Source organism: Erpetoichthys calabaricus, chromosome 2 (genome assembly GCF_900747795.2).
Source record: "Erpetoichthys calabaricus chromosome 2, fErpCal1.3, whole genome shotgun sequence".
NCBI lineage: Eukaryota > Metazoa > Chordata > Cladistia > Polypteriformes > Polypteridae > Erpetoichthys > Erpetoichthys calabaricus.
Genome location: NC_041395.2, coordinates 274638754 through 274656952, shown reverse-complemented (window position 1 = coordinate 274656952; position 18199 = coordinate 274638754). Strand labels below are relative to the sequence as shown.

The 18199-nt window shown below is 36.8% G+C and overlaps 1 protein-coding gene and 1 long non-coding RNA gene across 2 annotated transcripts in view; one reads left to right on the top strand and one right to left on the bottom strand.

Annotated features, from left to right (window-relative positions):
* The window catches only part of lrmda (leucine rich melanocyte differentiation associated), a 1173034-nt gene that overhangs the window by 583865 nt on the left and 570970 nt on the right, over nt 1-18199 (top strand). The window lies entirely within an intron of this gene.
* Nucleotides 5074-18199, bottom strand: part of LOC127526832 (uncharacterized) — a 449386-nt gene continuing 436260 nt past the window's right edge. The window contains exon 2 of the long non-coding RNA XR_007934272.1: nt 5074-5183. This is a non-coding gene — a long non-coding RNA (uncharacterized LOC127526832). The remainder of the gene's footprint in view (nt 5184-18199) is intronic.

The window sequence follows — 18199 nt, the reverse complement described above, 5'->3', positions numbered from 1 at the left end:
TGTAACTGTAAGAGTGCCACAACATGTATAGTGCACATGTGATCAATGATATAGCAGCACTTGTTGGTGCCATTCATTGTGAAAATACGCAGAAACACAAGTGAATGCTGACCTGCATCCGCGGAGTGGCGGGCGGTGAGATCTAGTGCCTGTGTCCCTTGACTGTAAACCACAAGGTTCAAGACCCCCTATGGACCCGCAGAACCTGCCTTTTGCTCCACTTGTAGACATGTGGAAACACTCACTTAGTGCTCTACCTGTAAACTGCCAGGGGATCAAGTTCTCTGTTGAATGACAGTGTATACAGTAGAGGTAATATGTTTATCAAGCACTTTTTCTGTTTGTGTAGGTGAATGCAAGTGAAATAAATGATATGTTCAGACTAATGCTAATTCCTGAATTGGATAAACCTATGATAATACTCTTTGTTGATTCCACATACTCATCTTTTCCCATTCTTGCAATTTTGCAGCCTTCCGTTAGAGACAGAAATATTTAAATTCTCTCCTACTGGTATTTGGTATTAAATTTTAATTATTTTTTGGAAGTCAGTATTTTATTTTTTTTGTAATGTTACAATGTTACTGCAATAGTCTGAAGCTACTTCTTGCATTGACTTACACACCAGACCCTGACTACAACCCCATACTGGCCACTACTAGGAAAAGTGGGTTCAAGAAACGTATCAATGGATTGATTCTTTTAATATTCACAAACACATCAGGCACACTGTGGGCTACCACTGCTGAGCAGAACAAATTCAGATCACCCTCTTAATCTCTGTGGCCAATTTATTCAATAATTTACACAATTTCTTCTTCACTGTAGTTTATTGGAACCTAATAATTAGTGTATTGAAGTATTCAGCCAATGACTAGTAACCCAGAACCACTTTAGAGTGGCTTTCCTTGTTCTGACAAAATCACTGCAAATAATGCCTTGAGGTTGTTTGAGCGGTTTATTATTTTAAAATCATCATCTGTCTTTACTTAATACTTGATCTTCATCACCAGAAAGGCCAGATAGTCAGAAGGCTAATAATGATGTCGCACAGGCAATTAGTATTAAATAAATACATAAATACTGCTCAAGTGTATTTAGCTTTTTTCTTCCCCAGATTGTAAATCACTATTGCAAATTCTTTTCAGCTTTAAATTATATATGCAAGTTGAACTCTTCCTGAAAGAATATGAATCTGATTCCTAGTTGTTCAAGGACTGTAAAAAAGAAATCTGTATTTGTCGCTATAATAATCCCAAATTCTGATCTATCTGTAGAGGATTTCTTTCCTGATAGCTCTGCTGAGCTGACAGAGGAGCTTTGATTGGACATGTACATTTTTGATAAAGGCATTTTCCAGCTGACTGCATTTTTGTTCAATTCTAACCTTTTACAAAATAATGTATGGGCTGCCAGTTGATGAGTCAATGGCACAAGAGTTTTTTTTTCCCTTTTTAATCCATAGGTATTTTTAATGTCAGTCAAGGCCAATCCCTGTACAATCATCAAAACAGAAATCTAACTTTAAGCTGTCACCGATTTTTTCCTCTTCACTTATTAGCCTTTAATCGGCTTTGATCTCAGTTTAATTTAGCTTCTTGTACTCAAAGGCTTTCTGCGAAGCAAAGTTGTATTTTATTTCTTGTTGTAGGTATGCGCATGTGTGCGTCTTTTTGACGAGCCTCCTTGTTAGACATAAATAAACATTCTTGGAATAATACCCCTTGCCCTTTCGTTTCTCTTTGTGTGTTCCGCTCAGATCTGATTGTTGTCACCTAAGCGCAGGTAAACAATAGGCCCTTTTAAAAACAAAAATAATTATAGAGGTACATTTAATCCTTCTTTGACATGTCAGCATTCTGTATGGGAGGTAGCGATCAAGCATGGCTTTGATGTGGCAATCTTTTTAGAGTTTTGGATCATTACACAATAAAGAACACTTCATAAGTAGTGAATTGAGTTGGGAAATGATGGCTAATGATGTTGACAGCAATTCGACTCTACAGAATTACAAAAGGATTTGACTAGACTTGCCTCCTCTAATGAGGCTTGCTTTTAAAAGCAATGGAATACTGTGAGATAATTTTTGTCAATACCCCTAGTGCAAGTGTTTAATACGTCTAAGATTAGCTGTGGTAAGACTTTCCTAAACTGTCATGTCAATCTTGCGGCAGCACCACCTTGAATAAAAGCTAAATTAATGCTGTAAATGTAAATCAATAAATACAGGACAAGAGCGGCTTTGAAAATGTCTGCGTTACGCCAACATAGTGCGCAGTGTTTTAATATCTGACTTTACTCCAGAACCCTTGTTAGCTATACATTAACACTTTCATCGGCTTTACTGCCGCTTTTTTTCCTTTGCTTTATAGATCCTTTATTCTTATAAACATGTGTCATATAAAAAAAGATGGAATCATGCCCTTCAGAGAGAAAATCTGTTTGCCTTGAAAGGATAAAAGAGCAAAAAAAAAAAAAAAAAGAAGCAAAAGAGAATTATGAAAGCAGCTGTCAGGATTTCTCCCGAGGCATCCAAAATTAATATAGCATTTATTATTCATTTATTTTTTTTTAAACTTACTTAATCTAATTTTAAGGTCATGACCAGAATCTATCCCCATATGAACAAATCTTAATCAGGGTGCCAGGTAATCATGGTGCACACTCACACTCAGACTCCGAGTTAACACTTACCCAGGGGTCTTCTGGTTATGGGAAGAAACTGGAGCAGACAGAGAAAACCTGTGAGGAGAACGCCACGTGGAGTGCAGCCAGACCGGCATTTGAACCAAGGCCTGTGCAGACATGAATTGCCAGGGCTAATCACTGCACCACCAAGCTGCACTGCCATGTGTTATTTACTTCTGAACAGTAAAGATGACATCGTCAGATATCTTTTATCAAGGATTCAATTTACAGCTAGCACTCTATAGCAAACCAAACAACTGTAAACCCCACTCTGTTTTCGTAACCTTTGATTTCAGCCTAGCAGTGTTTATTTTCCTGAATAATTATGCATTTTTTCATTTGCTGCACTGTGCCACATGCTTTCAGTGGCAACTTGACAGTTGATATACAGTTTTCATATTTTGCTCCCATACCACTAGATTCATATAACTGTCCATTTTTTGTATTATCTAGCTAAACGGGATAATAAATAAATAAACAGTTAACTGTGAGACTACAAGTTTGTGTTATTTATGTGGTTGCTCTTGCATTTTAATTAGCGCCGGACACATTCCAGCTTTAAACTGTTACCATTTGGCTGAAATATTTATAAGATATGACAGACTTTATTATCATATATATTTTTTATAGTTACCAGTGCATTGAGAAGCTAGAATTGCAAATCAACGACACTGTATTTATTTTTTCATACCCTCTTATTGAAGTTCTTCTCTGATTGTTTGGATGGTTTTGGTTGAAACCAGCAATTCCTTCTGTAAGATCTTTTCTTAAACTTTATTCTGCTTTTCACAGATACCGTACATAAATGCATCAAAATAACTTTCAGACCATACTGAGGCTTTCAAGACACCCCTGTGTTGACTTTAGATTTAGTGTTCTTTTATTTATTAGCTGAGCTTTAGCATAGGAAACTAATAAAATGTAAATGTAAACTCAAATGTAGCTAATTCTAAATTATGGTTTAACAGATTAGTTCTGTAATCTGTTATGCTGACATAAAAAAACATATTGTATGATAAGAATTCACAGATGGCTTCTGTGCCGCAGCACCATTGAGTGTAAATTAAAAAAATGTAATATTATCCAGGCTGTGGAAATATTTATTCAGTAAATCTTCAAATTTTGTAAGGCTGTAGCCAGTAACGCTGCTAGGAAATAGCTGACTTTACTCCGCATCCAAAGAAATGAACCCATGAAAAAATAACCATCATCTTCATTTTGGCTATTTTTTGTGCTACAAAATTATTTTACAGTCTTGTTTTATATTTAATGATGTGGCTAAAAGTATTGCTAATACATTCCGCTGTGTACGAACGAGATCACTCATTATGTAGTTGCTATAAAAGAAAGTGCAGATGAATTTTTTTTAATCCTGAACATGTTCCCTTACCAGTTTATAGTCTCGCCGTTTCTCTTTGTGTAGACCTGAACAATGGGTGGTAAAATGGTGGGTGTGTCTGCTGGCAAAGTTTTAAAATTATTATATACAGTACTGCACCTTGGTACAAATATCAAGCGTTCACGTTATCACAGAGGAAAATATAGAAGCACTGCTGTGGCAAATTCCAAATGTACACAAAAGAAGTCTTTGTGTTGACAGAGAGGAGGTAAAAACAGTGACTGTATAGAATTGGGTAAAGAAGGATAATTTATGGGAGCATTGAAAAAATAGGAAATCTAACATACTGTAGACTCAATTTCTTCTGTCTTTCGTTGACTGGATTTTTTCTTTATTTAAATTTCATATTGCATCACACACCTTTTCCATTCATAACTCTTTTCCAACAGAAACATGTGAAGGGCATGACTATGTCTTGGATGGATGTAATGCCACTCCATTATATACCACCCTGTCTCTCATAACGCAAGACAACAGGCAAATGGGAGTTGGTCACTAATCTGTGTGCCCTGAAGTAAGAGCATACGAACACAGAGAGAGCAACACAAAGTGTCTACGAATTTCTCCTTTATAACACTTGAATGTAAAGTACGGGTCTAACAGCTTTAGAAGTGCACATGTTTATATTTATAGCGACTTCACTGAAATGTTTACCTTTTGTTCAGGCCATTCTTCTTCTCTTAATTCAGCTTTATTGTCACATGTGCAGTTTAATGAGGTGGGGAGCCAGTTGTAGCAGCTTTACATACAAAGCAGGGACCAACCCAACACAGAGACGGTCAGCCTACTGCACATCTGTTCTGCCTATCCCAATTTCAGAAGTGAAGTGGTGTCTTCTGATAAATATGTATGATATCCATTTGCCGCCTCCAAGAAACAGATTTCAAGTCATGGGTGAAATTTGCAAATTCTCCCAGTGGTTCTGAGAAGTGTAGCAATGAAGCTGAAAGTCTAAAACAGTAATAAACCATCCATCCATTCATCCATTTTCCAACCCGCTGAATCCAAATACAGGGTCACGGGGGTCTGCTGGAGCCAATCCCAGCCAACACAGGGCACAAGGCAGGAACCAATCCTGGGCAGGGTGCCAACCCACCTCACTGTAAAAATACCATTTTTATTTGTTGAACGTCCAATAAAATCTGTTAAAATTCTGTGACTTTACTCTTTATAAAATTAGTTGTGATTTCTTTGACTGAAGTAAAATGTTCTCTGAATAATGTGTTTGTCTTTCGGACATCCCAAAGATGTATAGGTTAGGTTAATTGGTGGCCCAGTGTGAGTTTGTGTTAATGTGTTACAGTAACTGTGATAGGCTGGTGTCCCATCCATGTTTTATCTTTTGAACATTCAGTTGCTTATGAAATGCTGGTTGATATGCCATAAAGCATTTGATATGAATGTATTGAAGCCCAAGAGGATGCTGCACAGCTACCTAAAGCTTAGTTTGAGGTGAGGCAGATCTGAATTCTACTCTCATAAGCAACATTATAAGGGTTGTCAAAAAAAGGACATCAGAAACTTAAAGGCTATGTTGGGTGCTGATTTACTGTACATGTGTCTTTTATTCTCTTCATTTTTAAGAACTTGTAGTCTACATATTTTATTTTTTTCTATAGCATTGAAGCTGAAGGTCTAAAACAATAATAAACCTCACTGTAAAAATACCCTTTTTATTTGTTGAATGCCCAATAAAATCTGTTTAAATTCTGTGACCATTCCCAACTTCACTATTTATAAAATTAGTCGTGATTGCTTTGACTGAAGTGAAATGTACGTCTTTCAGAGTTGAGTCCCTGCTCATATTTCCTACATATGGGTGGGCATGTATTGCTGCACCTTCCCCATCTCCTATGGACTGGTGGGGTCCTGTAAGGATGGCATTGTCACTCTTATGGTACATATTTCATTATAAAAATTTAGAAACCCACATTGATAGGCAAAGCCCAATATGTTTTATTAAAACAGAAAAAATCATGGTTTACAAATTTTGCAAGTGTCCAGGAAGGCAACACTCTTATTATTCTGGCATCCCCAGGATGACTACTGTCTATCTAGTGGCAAAGACAGCAGACAGGAATATTGCAGACCATTTTAAAATAAACGCTCAAACAAAAACTTCTGACTTTCAGATTGGAGCATACATATCTATTTTCCTCTCTTTACTTTATTGTTAGGCAGGTTTTATAGTTTAGTGACTATGGAACAAGGTTTGCCAGTTTAACTACAGTCCAAATTTTACCAGTATGATAAGCACAACCTAATAAAGACGTGTCCACCTGTCCATTTTGTAACTCGGTTATCCAGTTTGGGGTGGTGAGAACCAGGTGTCTGTTCTGGCAACATTAGGCCGACTTTAGATATGGTGTCAGATCTAACAGACAAGAAACAACTTATCATTTTTATTCTTTCACAAGGACTCCTTTTTAAGCAATTGTCAAATTGAGTTGATATAGGTTATAATTACCTATTGTCCAACGAAATGATTCACTGTAACTACACATTTGATTGAATCTGTTTAATCTGAGAAACATTTAATTTGAAATCAATCAAATAATTGTAGCCTCTTGTTTGAAAGTTTAGCAGAAAATTATAAAAAGCTATGAAGAGAATTCGAAATTCTCCACATATAGTAGATATCAGTTTTAATTTAAGTGCTACTGCTCATTTACTTAGTATTTGGTTGTAATATGTATTACATTATTTAACTTTTATTAGTTGAGTTTATTTTTGACACATAGTTCTCCAGTAATTATCCATTTATGTGAGAATAGTAAATTAATTTTTGACTTGCTTTTAAAATATGATAACCAGAAAAATGTTTTACTCTATCGAATTAACATGATTAAAATGCTCAATTATCATATCCAAGGTGTAATTCATGAAATTTACACCTCATTATAGCTGTAAATGAACACCTGGCTGGAAGACTTCTAATTTTACATTGATTTGAAGTTTCAGTATTTTGGTTAACAGTAATGCTGTGATAAAAAAAAAAAAATGTAAATGCTCACCAGTTTCAAAGAAAAAAATTAAGTAACTTCTTGCTTTTCCAAATGTGTGTTAAACAGACACATGGGTAGCATTCACAGCTTTCCTTTACTTATTTCCATGGAGTGCTTTTAAATAAAGTGGTGCTGGGGCTTGTACAAAGTGAAATCCAGTCAGGTTCGTCATGATCACACAATAAACCCGCTAAGTTCTGTTGTCCCTAAAATAATAGGGTTAGTTATCAGTTTGATCTTTATGACTTAAATAAAGAGCAACGTGAATGATGCGTATGTTTTAAGGATGTGAGGCACTAGTGAAGGCAATTTCTTTAGAGGGAAAATAGCATACAGGCTGCTGGAAACCTTTTAATTAGTACTAATTACCTTAGCAGAAAACGTTGGGGGTTTGAAAGGATTTGTGTCAGCGAGTGAAAGATCAAAGATTGCGGCGCTCGCATTTTAATCTGTTGACTAAAAAACGAATAAGGGGGTGGTAATGGGGCCCATGAGAATGACAACCCAGGTGGTAGAGACCTTAATCCCTTCTTTACTGCTCAAGCCTGAGGCCTACTTCCAATTAAATAATCAGATGGTTTAATTTTCCCTTAATATTGAAAAATTAAGATTTTTTTTTTTTTTTACCCCTTAGTGAGGATAAGATGAGATTTCAGACACAGATTCCCATCAGTGGAGTTGCTGTGAGCCTTCAATTATTTCTTTAATGTCTTTAATTGAGCTTTTTACCAAACATTTCTTTATGAAGCAAGAAGCAAAGAAGACACTTTGATGTGGTTTTTCCAAGGGAGGGGTTTAATAAAGGCTATTGGCGTAGCCGTGTCAGTGGTATCAATCAGGCGTTATTGATCGTTCAGTGTGACGTGATGGTAGCTTTACTGAGTATTCACATGTCAGCTCTAAATTCCCTCCGGGTGGTATGACTTAGACTCAGCAGTTCTTTTACCCGAGAGTAAAATAGTAATATAAAAATCTTTATATTTGTATGGTTCATTTGTAGTCATCAGGATTTTTTTTTCTGCTGATGGTCCTAATACTGATGCCATGTTATATGTGCTACTTATTCAATTACTTCTAATTACTTCACAGCCAAAACATTCTGTAGGCAGACACAAAAACAAACCCTGTGCTCATGTGTCAGCTAAAAAAGATTACCTTTCACTTTGGATTTGAAGGTCTCCGGTTGATTGGCAGTGCCTAGCCCAATAAAGAAGAAATTTCCGTTGAGTCAGCACTAAACATGCAAATATTTCAGACTAAGTCGATCACCACCTTGAACTGGCAGCAAACGTAGTACCGGCATGACAAGCATGATTCAGGAAGATTTTACTGCTCCTCATTGTGTTTTCTCTGCAGGTGTGGGCGTTTTTCCTAAACATCAATTTATTATCTTAAAAACCCTAAAATTCATCTAAACAGGGCTATATTTTTAGATGAAAAGTTTCCAACTGTGTGCATTGTCACTGTGGATTGTAAAACTGAAAGATGAGTCGGTATCCTCCAGCCCCTCACAACCCTAAATAAGGGTAAGCGGATAAGAAAATGGATGGATGAATCTGAATACATCTATCTGGGCCCAGTTCCACGGCTCATTTGGCATTGTGCTATCATGTCTTTGTTCACAACAGGTGGTGTAATGCATGAGTAGACAAAGGGTGCGTAACTGTTTTTTTTTTTTGTTTTTTTTTTAATACGGTGAAAATGGCAAATCAGAATGTAAAAAAAAAAACACTACAACTAATTTGGATTTTCAAAACTCTGCTAACACTAGTTCACAGTAAAATTCTTGACAGTGAGATTTTTATGCCAGCCCCCCACCCGAAAAACATTAAAACCCTATCTTAGTATATCTGAGTGCAGGGCACATTCACAGTGGATCCCATTCAGCAAATGTTTGACTTGAACAGGCCAACAAAACTCGACAATCCTATCCACTTAATTTCTCCAAAATAACATCAGTTCTGAACGTCCCTAAAGTTCTACTGCCTACCACGTTACTTGGTAGTTTGTTAAATGTGTCTGTGGTCCTTTATGTCAAGAAAATCTTTATAACTTTGGTGCAAAATTTTCCTTTAACAGGTTGGCTCTTGTTGAACTCATTTCAAAGTGACTGCATGGACTGCTGTACTAATTTCTTTCAGAATTTAAAACATTTCAGTTTGCTTAAACTGAAAACATTCAGCTCCTTCAATCTCTCCTCACATACTACATGGCCAAAAGCATGTGGACATCCCTCCAAATTATTGATTTCAGGTGTTTCAGGTGTGCCCTTTGTTAACATGTATAGAAAATTAAGGACATGGCCATGCAATCTCAGCTGACAAGCATTGACAGTAGAATGGGAAGAGTTTAATGATTTTAAATGTAGCAATGTTATAGGATGCCATCTTTGCCACAAGTCAGTACTTGAAATTTCTGCTCTGCTGGGTCTGCACTGGTCAGCTACAAGTGCTATTATTATGAAGTGGAAGTGTCTAGGAGCAACAACAGCTCAGCCACAATGTGTAAAAATCACCTAACCTCCATTGAAAAACGCCTCAGGATGCAACATCAGCACAAAAACTGTGAGTCGAGAGCTTCAAGAAATGGGTTTCCATTGCCTAAGATCACTTAGAAGTGGAAATGTGTTCTTTGGAGTGATGAATAAACGCTTAATTACCTGGTAGTCTGATGGACAAATGTGGCTTTGGCGAATGCCAGTATAACGCTCTCTTCTGGACTGCTTAGTACCTGCTGTAACGTTTGGTGGAGGAAGGATAATGGTCTGGAGCTTTTTTTTTTAATTCTGTTAGCCTTCTTAATAGCATCTGTACACTGTCTGGATTTGGATAGTTATGAATCCACTGTGACTCCTACGTTATTCTCTTAAGGGGTACATTCAAGTCTCAAATGTCCCACAGTGTATTCAAACCAATCAGTTTTACTTTTTACTACATGCAATACCCTACATTTGCTTACACATTGCTAGAAAATCTGTCCTGTTCAATGATTCGAGTAATTCTAGACTATCTGCCATTCCACCTATCTGTAAACTTAGCCATCTTGTTATTTATATATTCCTCCTCAAATCATTTCCTGTATATACTCGTATATACTCCCGCACATAAGTCGGGACTTAATTTTACCGTATAATTTCTGGTATTTTATAATGTCAGTCATATAAGTTGAATGTGGAAAACTCACGCTATTGGTCCAAGAGATTACGATATGCTAATGCTCACCTGAGAGAGTAACCACAGAGCGTATTGCCTTTTTTTGCTATGCATTGTGCCTACGTGACCACTCAAACTATTCCGAAGTGACGTTTGCACTGATTTGTTTTTTGTATCTCACACCCTTATACACCTTTATCGTAAGAGCATCCCTTATCTACGATGGAGCGTTCAGTCAGAAGAAATTATGAAGCTGGTTTTCAATTAAAAGTCATTGAAATGGCGAAAGAAATTGGTAACTGCACTGCTGCAACAAAATTTGATGTGTCTGAGAAACTGGTGCCAGATTGGAGGAAGCAAGAAGATGTAAAAAAAATAAATAAGTGTTGCATTTTTGAATGGATGTATAAGTTGGGGTCTGATTTTATGTTCGATTTTTTGGTTTTCAAGACCTGACTTATACGCAAGTATATACAGTATATACATTAAAAATAGCAGTGGCTTTAGCACTGATCCCTGAGGGACATTATGGAACTCTGATCAGGTTACCCACACCATATCCACTCACTAAAAACGGCCAAAGTGGTGTGAGACCTCCAGAATGACCAGGAAAGCAGGTCAGAATCTCCACCAGTCTTCCCCGAGTTGGTACACATAAAGACAGCTTGTGATCTGCCAAGGCTGGCTGGCTTCATCCTACACTGGGGCCAAAATGCACTTCTACGTCAAATTTCAAAATTATGTTCATAAATGTCTCAGTTATATCATAAATGGCCAACTAGGAAAGGGATGACTGTAAACCCTTGGCTAGGAGTTGAAAAATGCATCTAAAGAATCTTTATAAATAAAAGTTGTTTTTTTTTAAATGCCCTGCTTAAGAAAAAAGCTCAAGCAGCAGAAATACACAAAAGGAGTTGCCTAAAAAAAGACAATCCAGTAACAGACAAAGTGCGAAAACACAAAAGAGATAAACCAGTCAAAAAACTGTGCAATAAGGTCAACAATCCAGTAATTCAATAACAATGATAACAATAAGCAAAACACAAGCAAACTCACCCACACTAAGCGCATTCAATGTACCACATTTAACTGCCTCTCTCCTCAGCCTTTATAAGGTGAGTGCGAGAGGGAGATGGACATGTAAGGAAGCACCCACAAAATACAAGGAACTTGTATATATATATAAATACATGTTACACACACACACACTTTTTTGTACGTGTGTACAGCATATATATATATATATATATATATATATATATATATATATATATATATATATATATTATGTACATGAAACGCCCTTTAAATTGTTAAATAAGTACATAAATAATAATAAAAATAGTGCAACAAGGGAAACCATTTGACTGATTCTCTCACCCAAGATAACTCCAAGGGGGCAACAAAAAATTGTTCCTTTACAAGCCAAACCAGTAAAAAGGAGACGTATACACAGAGAACACAAAATACCAAATAAAGGGATGAGGAAACAGCATGCCGGTTACTCCTCTGGGTCAGACTCAGCACATTTTTAACTGTTTCTAAGGAGATGGGCTTATTTGCCCTCCTGCACACCTCAGAGGTATGAGTAAGCAATTTCTTCCTCACCTCCTGTCTCTTTCTCTCTCAACAAAGAAAACTCCTTCCATTGGAGCCTTTGCTGCAAGCTCCACTCCTTCCTCCAAACTTAGTAGACCCCTGGTCATAGGACAGTATTAAGCCCTTTTCCAAGTTCACTGCTGGCCAAGCTCAAACTCATTTTTGTCACAAGTAGTGGCTCTATTTTTGTTCCACTGGCATCAGGCTAAAACTCTTGTGGTTTTTCTTAGACTCCTAATCCTTATTCCCCCACTATTAAATGTCCAGATTTCTCAGATATTGTCCATGCTGCCTGCTTTTTTAATGGTTTAGTCTAGTCATATACGTTTCTAGCTGTGACTCAGTGCTTTGTAGTAGCCATGAGGTTTTTCAGCTTCTAGCTGTACCAGTCTGCCCTCACACTTTAAGAGGAACGTTTTGAAGGGCAGAGTTTAATCTCGTGTTAGACCTACTGGGATATACTAATATATATATATATATATATATATATATATATATATATATATATATATATATATATATATATATCCCACCTATTTATATGAGTATTTAAAGTAAAACTTAGTAAAGCCTGGTGTTTTTGATCAGTTTTGTTCTTTTGAAACAGATTTTCCTATTATTGGTTAATTGTTAACTGTGTTGGTGATGTATTCTTTTAATTACGAGTAAAAAGTTAACTACCTTTTGCATTTTAACTTGTTCACTACGTGTTAAAATGTGTTGTATTTGTATTAATTAAAATGTGTTGCACTTAATTGTTAACTACAATTTATATATAGCAAATCTCTTTACAGAGAACACTAAGTTGCTTTCAAGATGAAACAGAAGGGGGGCATGTATTCACGGAATTCAGTGGAACTCTGTGTTATACTCCGAAGTAGCCAATTCTGTCAAAAGTGACAGACTGGGTCATTGTTTTCTTGAATTGTGTAAGGTCACTTTTCTTAAATGATATAGTTGGTGCAAAAATGTTTAGCAACAAGGAAAAAAAAAAAGACCAGCAAAACCTGATGTTCTTCAGAAGGATTCCTAATAAGTTTTTCATTGTATGAGGTTAGATACACAGAAGCCCTGGATTTTAGCTTTTTGATCTCTGTGGAAGAACCGTCAGGCAGGTGTTTTAATTCAGTTGTAGTTTCAGGATTTCAGAAAATCAAATAATGCGGACTGTAGGATTAATGTTTTTTTGGTGAATAATAACAAAACCAGTGGAATTCTTTAAAATGGTGTTTGAGTTACCTTTATTTGACCCCCCTCTTGTGTGGTGACCATACAAACTATCTTGAACACTTTGTGGGCAGCCTGTTTTTACTTTCTCAAGTCAAAAGTCACTAATTTGTTTAGCCAGGGGCAGGGTGCAGGCCATGTAAACAGTGTTTGACATCCTCAAAATCAAAGTGACCTGTCTTGATTGGAATTCTGGATTCCCACAGCTTCGTGTCTCCCTCCCTAATATTAACCAGCCATGAAGCCCTAGAGTCATTTGTTGAAATTCAAGCCACCAAAACTTGTGCAGGCATTTCATTTGTAAACTCTTCCTTAAACATGGCCATGTCTTAGTCTTTTATTTTATATTTTTGTACTCTGGGAAGGATAATGCATTTGTATAAGGAGCTTACAATAAAATACTAGCATTATTGTATGAATCAGTTTGGAACAAGCCCTTTCAAATATTCATACTGCATAAAATGTACTGACTTTGCTGCTTGAATTTTGCAGTGTTACCAACTGCTGATTTTTCTGCGTGTCCAGAGTAAATGTAAAGTTTGGTGCAGATCTTGCAAATGTTATTTCTCCAGATGCAGAGCATACTGCAGGAATAGTAGTTTGGACACTTTGGTCCTGGACTTTAATCTGAGATTGCTGGTTCAGTTCATGTCACTGCCTCACTGTGTGACCCCGAGCAAGTCACTTAACTTGCTTGTGCTCATATATATGCTGTATAATCTGCATACTGTACAAGCACCTAATAATGGCCAGCATTGTGCTTTGGTGCTGGATGACTAAGGCCTTGGGACAGATCAGACTAAATACTCTTGTCTGAGAAATTCTGGTTTATGGAAGAGAATTGATTAGCTCTTAATTGGAGGCTTGCCAATTGTATATATTTATAAACAGATAGCAATAAAGAGTGCTGATTGAGCAGTTCTGTAAACTCAACTGCCCTGACTGTATAAGGCCGTGGTGCCGGTCCAGTCAGGTTCATTATTTATTATTTTAACATCCATTCATTTTAACATTTATAACATTATAAACATGCTCAGATACAGTGATGTGCACATACTGTACCTGTATGTCACTTTTTATTTTCATTTGTGAATCAGCTTCTTCTGCAGCATTCAGATTTAAAATAAAGACCTGCTTGCTAAAGATGCCCAGTATTCTTTAATTTATTAAACTTTGCCTTCTCCCATTGTCTTACTCTTGCTTTTTACCTGGTTTCTGAGAAAAGCCAAGCAAAATGACACCTTTTATTGGCTAACTAAAAAGATTACAATATGCAAGCTTTTGAGGCAACTCAGGCCCCTTCTTCAGGCAAGATGTAAACATGTACATATTACATCTTGCCTGAAGAAGGGGCCTGAGTTGCCTCAAAAGCTTGCATATTGTAATCTTTTTAGTTAGCCAATAAAAGGTGTCATTTCACTTGGCTTTTCTCTACATTCATAATGGCTAACACGGTACAACACCCTGGTTTCTGAGAAATTATTGGTCAGCAATAAGCTCAGAATTTGATCACTGACTTTGCACATTTTAGGCATTATGAACATATATCTTTACCATTTCTTGTAATATGTATGTGACGTATATAATGTGAACAGATCAAACAATCACTGTCAAACAGCAGTCAAACAGTCCTGAAATATTTGAGTACTACTGGTTTGTTTAATAATAACAATAATAATAATAATAATAATACATTTTTTTTATATAACCCTTTCCCATGTTTCTCTTAATAAGCTATTTCTAGTCAACAAAAATTTTGCATTTAATGCAGAGCAAGTTTTTTATTCTATGTGATGCAGCAGCACAAAATACTGAAAAGAGTACAGGCCTTCACTGGTCAGTCTCAGAAACAGGCCTCACTCCAAGTAGCCAGGCCCCAACTCAGGAGCAAGACTCTCCATTCTGCATAAGATTCAAATTTTTTCTCAGCTCCCACTCTAAACTACATGGGATAGATAATATATGAAAAAGTACAATTTTTTTGAGTGGAATATTCTATTAAATACATAATATATAAATAATAAATAAGCATAGAAAAAATTACAAAAAACAAGAAAAAACATTAAAAAATAATTCAAAACCAACCACAATAACAATAAAACAAAAAATAAATATTAGCCTGGGAATAAACTCTAGCTGTAACATAACAGCGACACTTCAGCCTTGTTAGCAAAATATTTGAAGTAAAAGTGGCAAAGGTGTTGAGTATAAAAATCTGCAGTATTTTGTTAATAGATGGAAGGATGGCATTACTAGTGAGAAGACCTGACAAGTCCTCTCTGCACTGGATCATCTATTTCTATTCTTCTGATGTTGGTTTCCCTATGTTTAATATTGTACTGCCCACAGAAGTGACTGTGCCCTATGAAGGTTTTCTAATGCTTGCCCAGCCTGTTTTTTTTTTATGTTTTTCCTATTCTTCCTGCATTGCAATTGTTTAACTTAACTGTTGTTGTCCAGACAGTAGCTGGTTTCATCCTCTTATTGTGTAATTTTGAGCAAGTCATCGAACCTGCTTGTGTTCAAATAGTTATAAATACTTGGAAACTTTTGTTCTGTGTACTTGAGATCTATAAAACATTTTGGATAAAATAACCATTTAAGTACATTAGTAAATGTAAAAATATTTGACTCAAGGTAGACCAGTCATTTACTGTGACTATAAGCCATCTCCACAGCTGTGACTTCATTTCATGGGCTTGGCATATCTGACCTCTGCATGAACTCCTTAGCACAAACTTATATCCGACTCAAAAAAAGTGAACTTGTGTCTCATCAGTTCCTGTCAAAACAAGTTCCATCCTGTGAATGCGTCTAAGTTTCCCGTGTTGTCTCTTCTATAGGCCCTGCTCAGATTTGCAAAAAAAAGGCCTCTCTCTGATTCTTTCAAAGAGAAAATGATTTAGCTCATCATTAGCTTATCACTTTCTATGCCGAAATATCCTGTTAAAGTAACATTAGCTTTACAATCATGTATAAAATGATTGTAATGCATGAAGTTTGAACCTCACTATGCCAGCAGAAACTTACATTTAAATATTTCCTTTTGAAATCGTCTGAAGAGTTTATCATAAATCTGTCTTTTGAACTAGCCATCTTTTTTTAACCTGTTCCCTTTACTGGCGTCATTCAAAGTCAGATCTTAGGCCAGAAGCATAAAGTCCAAAACAAAAGAGCCCCAACTTGAACTATACACTAGTCCATTTCAAGTTACCTACAAACTGACAGAGCCTGCTATGAAAAGTAGACACCGTTTAAATGAGCGACCCAATCTTCTCTTTTAGCTCGATCAGTAAAGGCAACAGCGCTGTGCAGTCTGAGTCGAAAAGCCTGAGTTTGCGTCAGGCAGCTTTAAATGAGGGCATGCAACTGAGTGGGGTACTGTCTGAGTGAATTTATCACTGGTGACACCTGGCCACTCGTCACCAACCATACCGTCCGCATGTCTTTCAGCTGTTGGAGTTACCACCATCTCTTGGAGGTTGTGTGTCTGGTTTAATTTTTGAGCAAATATGTAAAAAATGTTTCCGATGTGTTTTCCTATGGTTCCTACATTGCAGTTTTGTAACTCAGCAGTTGCTGTCCTGGAGGTGTCTGGTTAGGTTCCCTCATTGTAAGTCACGGAACCTCCTTTTGCTCCAGTAATAAAAATTAATGGAATGTCTGTTTTGTGGGCTTGTGATCTGCAAGACTGGCTAAGACACTAGAGCTCTGCACACTGAGTCCAGCAGCCTGAGTGTGAATCCATCAGCTCCAAACGAGGAGGGGTGCCATCTGAGTGAAGTTATCACCAGTGCCATCTGGCCACACTTACAGTTTACCCATGGTCAACCATACTGTCCACGTTTCCTGTTAAATTTATGAGCAAATTTGCATTTTGCTGCCCAGGAATGTGAGACAGAAATGCCACGTAAGGTGTTAGCACCTTTGGCTTTAAACTCAGTATTAGTTGTCTTTTATGCATAGACTTCGACTTCATCACCTCTGTATCACCCCTCCATCTTATATATTGATAAAACCTCAATTTCTTGATCCTTACTGTGTGAAGGACTCTTTTGTTTCACTTAGTTAATGTTTTGCACTGAATCTCAGTTTAGTTCTGCCTTAAAAATAACACACACACTTATCTTGCTGCATAGTATAGACTGTTGTACCAATTTCTTTAAAATAAATGATATGGTTGATAGCTGCAAGGAATCCCAAGCAGTTACCATATGGAGCCCTTTAAATAAACCTTCTATCTGGGTGTTTATCATGCTTACTCTGTAGTACTAGGGTGTTGTACCGTGTTAGCCATTATGAATGTAGTGAAAAGTCAAGCAAAATGACTCCTTTTATTGGCTAACTAAAAAGATTACAATATGCAAGCTTTTGAGGCAACTCAGCCCCCATCTTGCTTGAAGAAGGGGCCTGAGTTGCCTCAAAAGCTTGCATATTGTAATCTTTTTAGTTAGCCAATAAAAGGTGTCATTTTGCTTGACTTTTCACTACATTCATGCTTACTCTAAAATTTCCAGTTTTTCTTTGTCTTGTTGAAAATGTCATGGACTTGTGTCCATCATTGTGTTATTGTAAATGTTCAGGTAGTAGCTAAGAGTTATACTTTCCAGCCAGCCATTCATCTGCTTACCCAGTTTAGGTCCACAGAAAGCCAAAGCCCCTGAAACAGCATGGGAGCAATCCATCCCAGGGCAAACTTGCACATACTGTACTGGCCCAGTTTAAAGTTGTCAGTTAAGCAGACATGTTCGTTTTTTTGGGATGGGGGGAAAAATTTGAAAAGGCACAATTTTGTTCTCCGCTGAGATTAATACAGTGAAGCAAATAACAAATTATAATTTTCCCAAAACAGAAACAAATGAACTTATTTTTAATACAAAAGAAAAAAACCAAGTATTATAAATGATCATCTTTACTCAGAAACAGACTGATCCTCCATTTTGTCTCTAATTGATTAAATAATTTGTTCAGTAGATATTTTAGGTTTAAGGGCAGATGCTTTGGTGTGGTGGTTACCACTGCTGCCGCACAGCTTCGGTGTTCTGGGTTTGAATCCCATGAGTGGTTTGCACTTTCTCCCTTTGTCTGTTTTTTGTTTCCTCCTGTATTCCCAAAGACATGCACTTTAA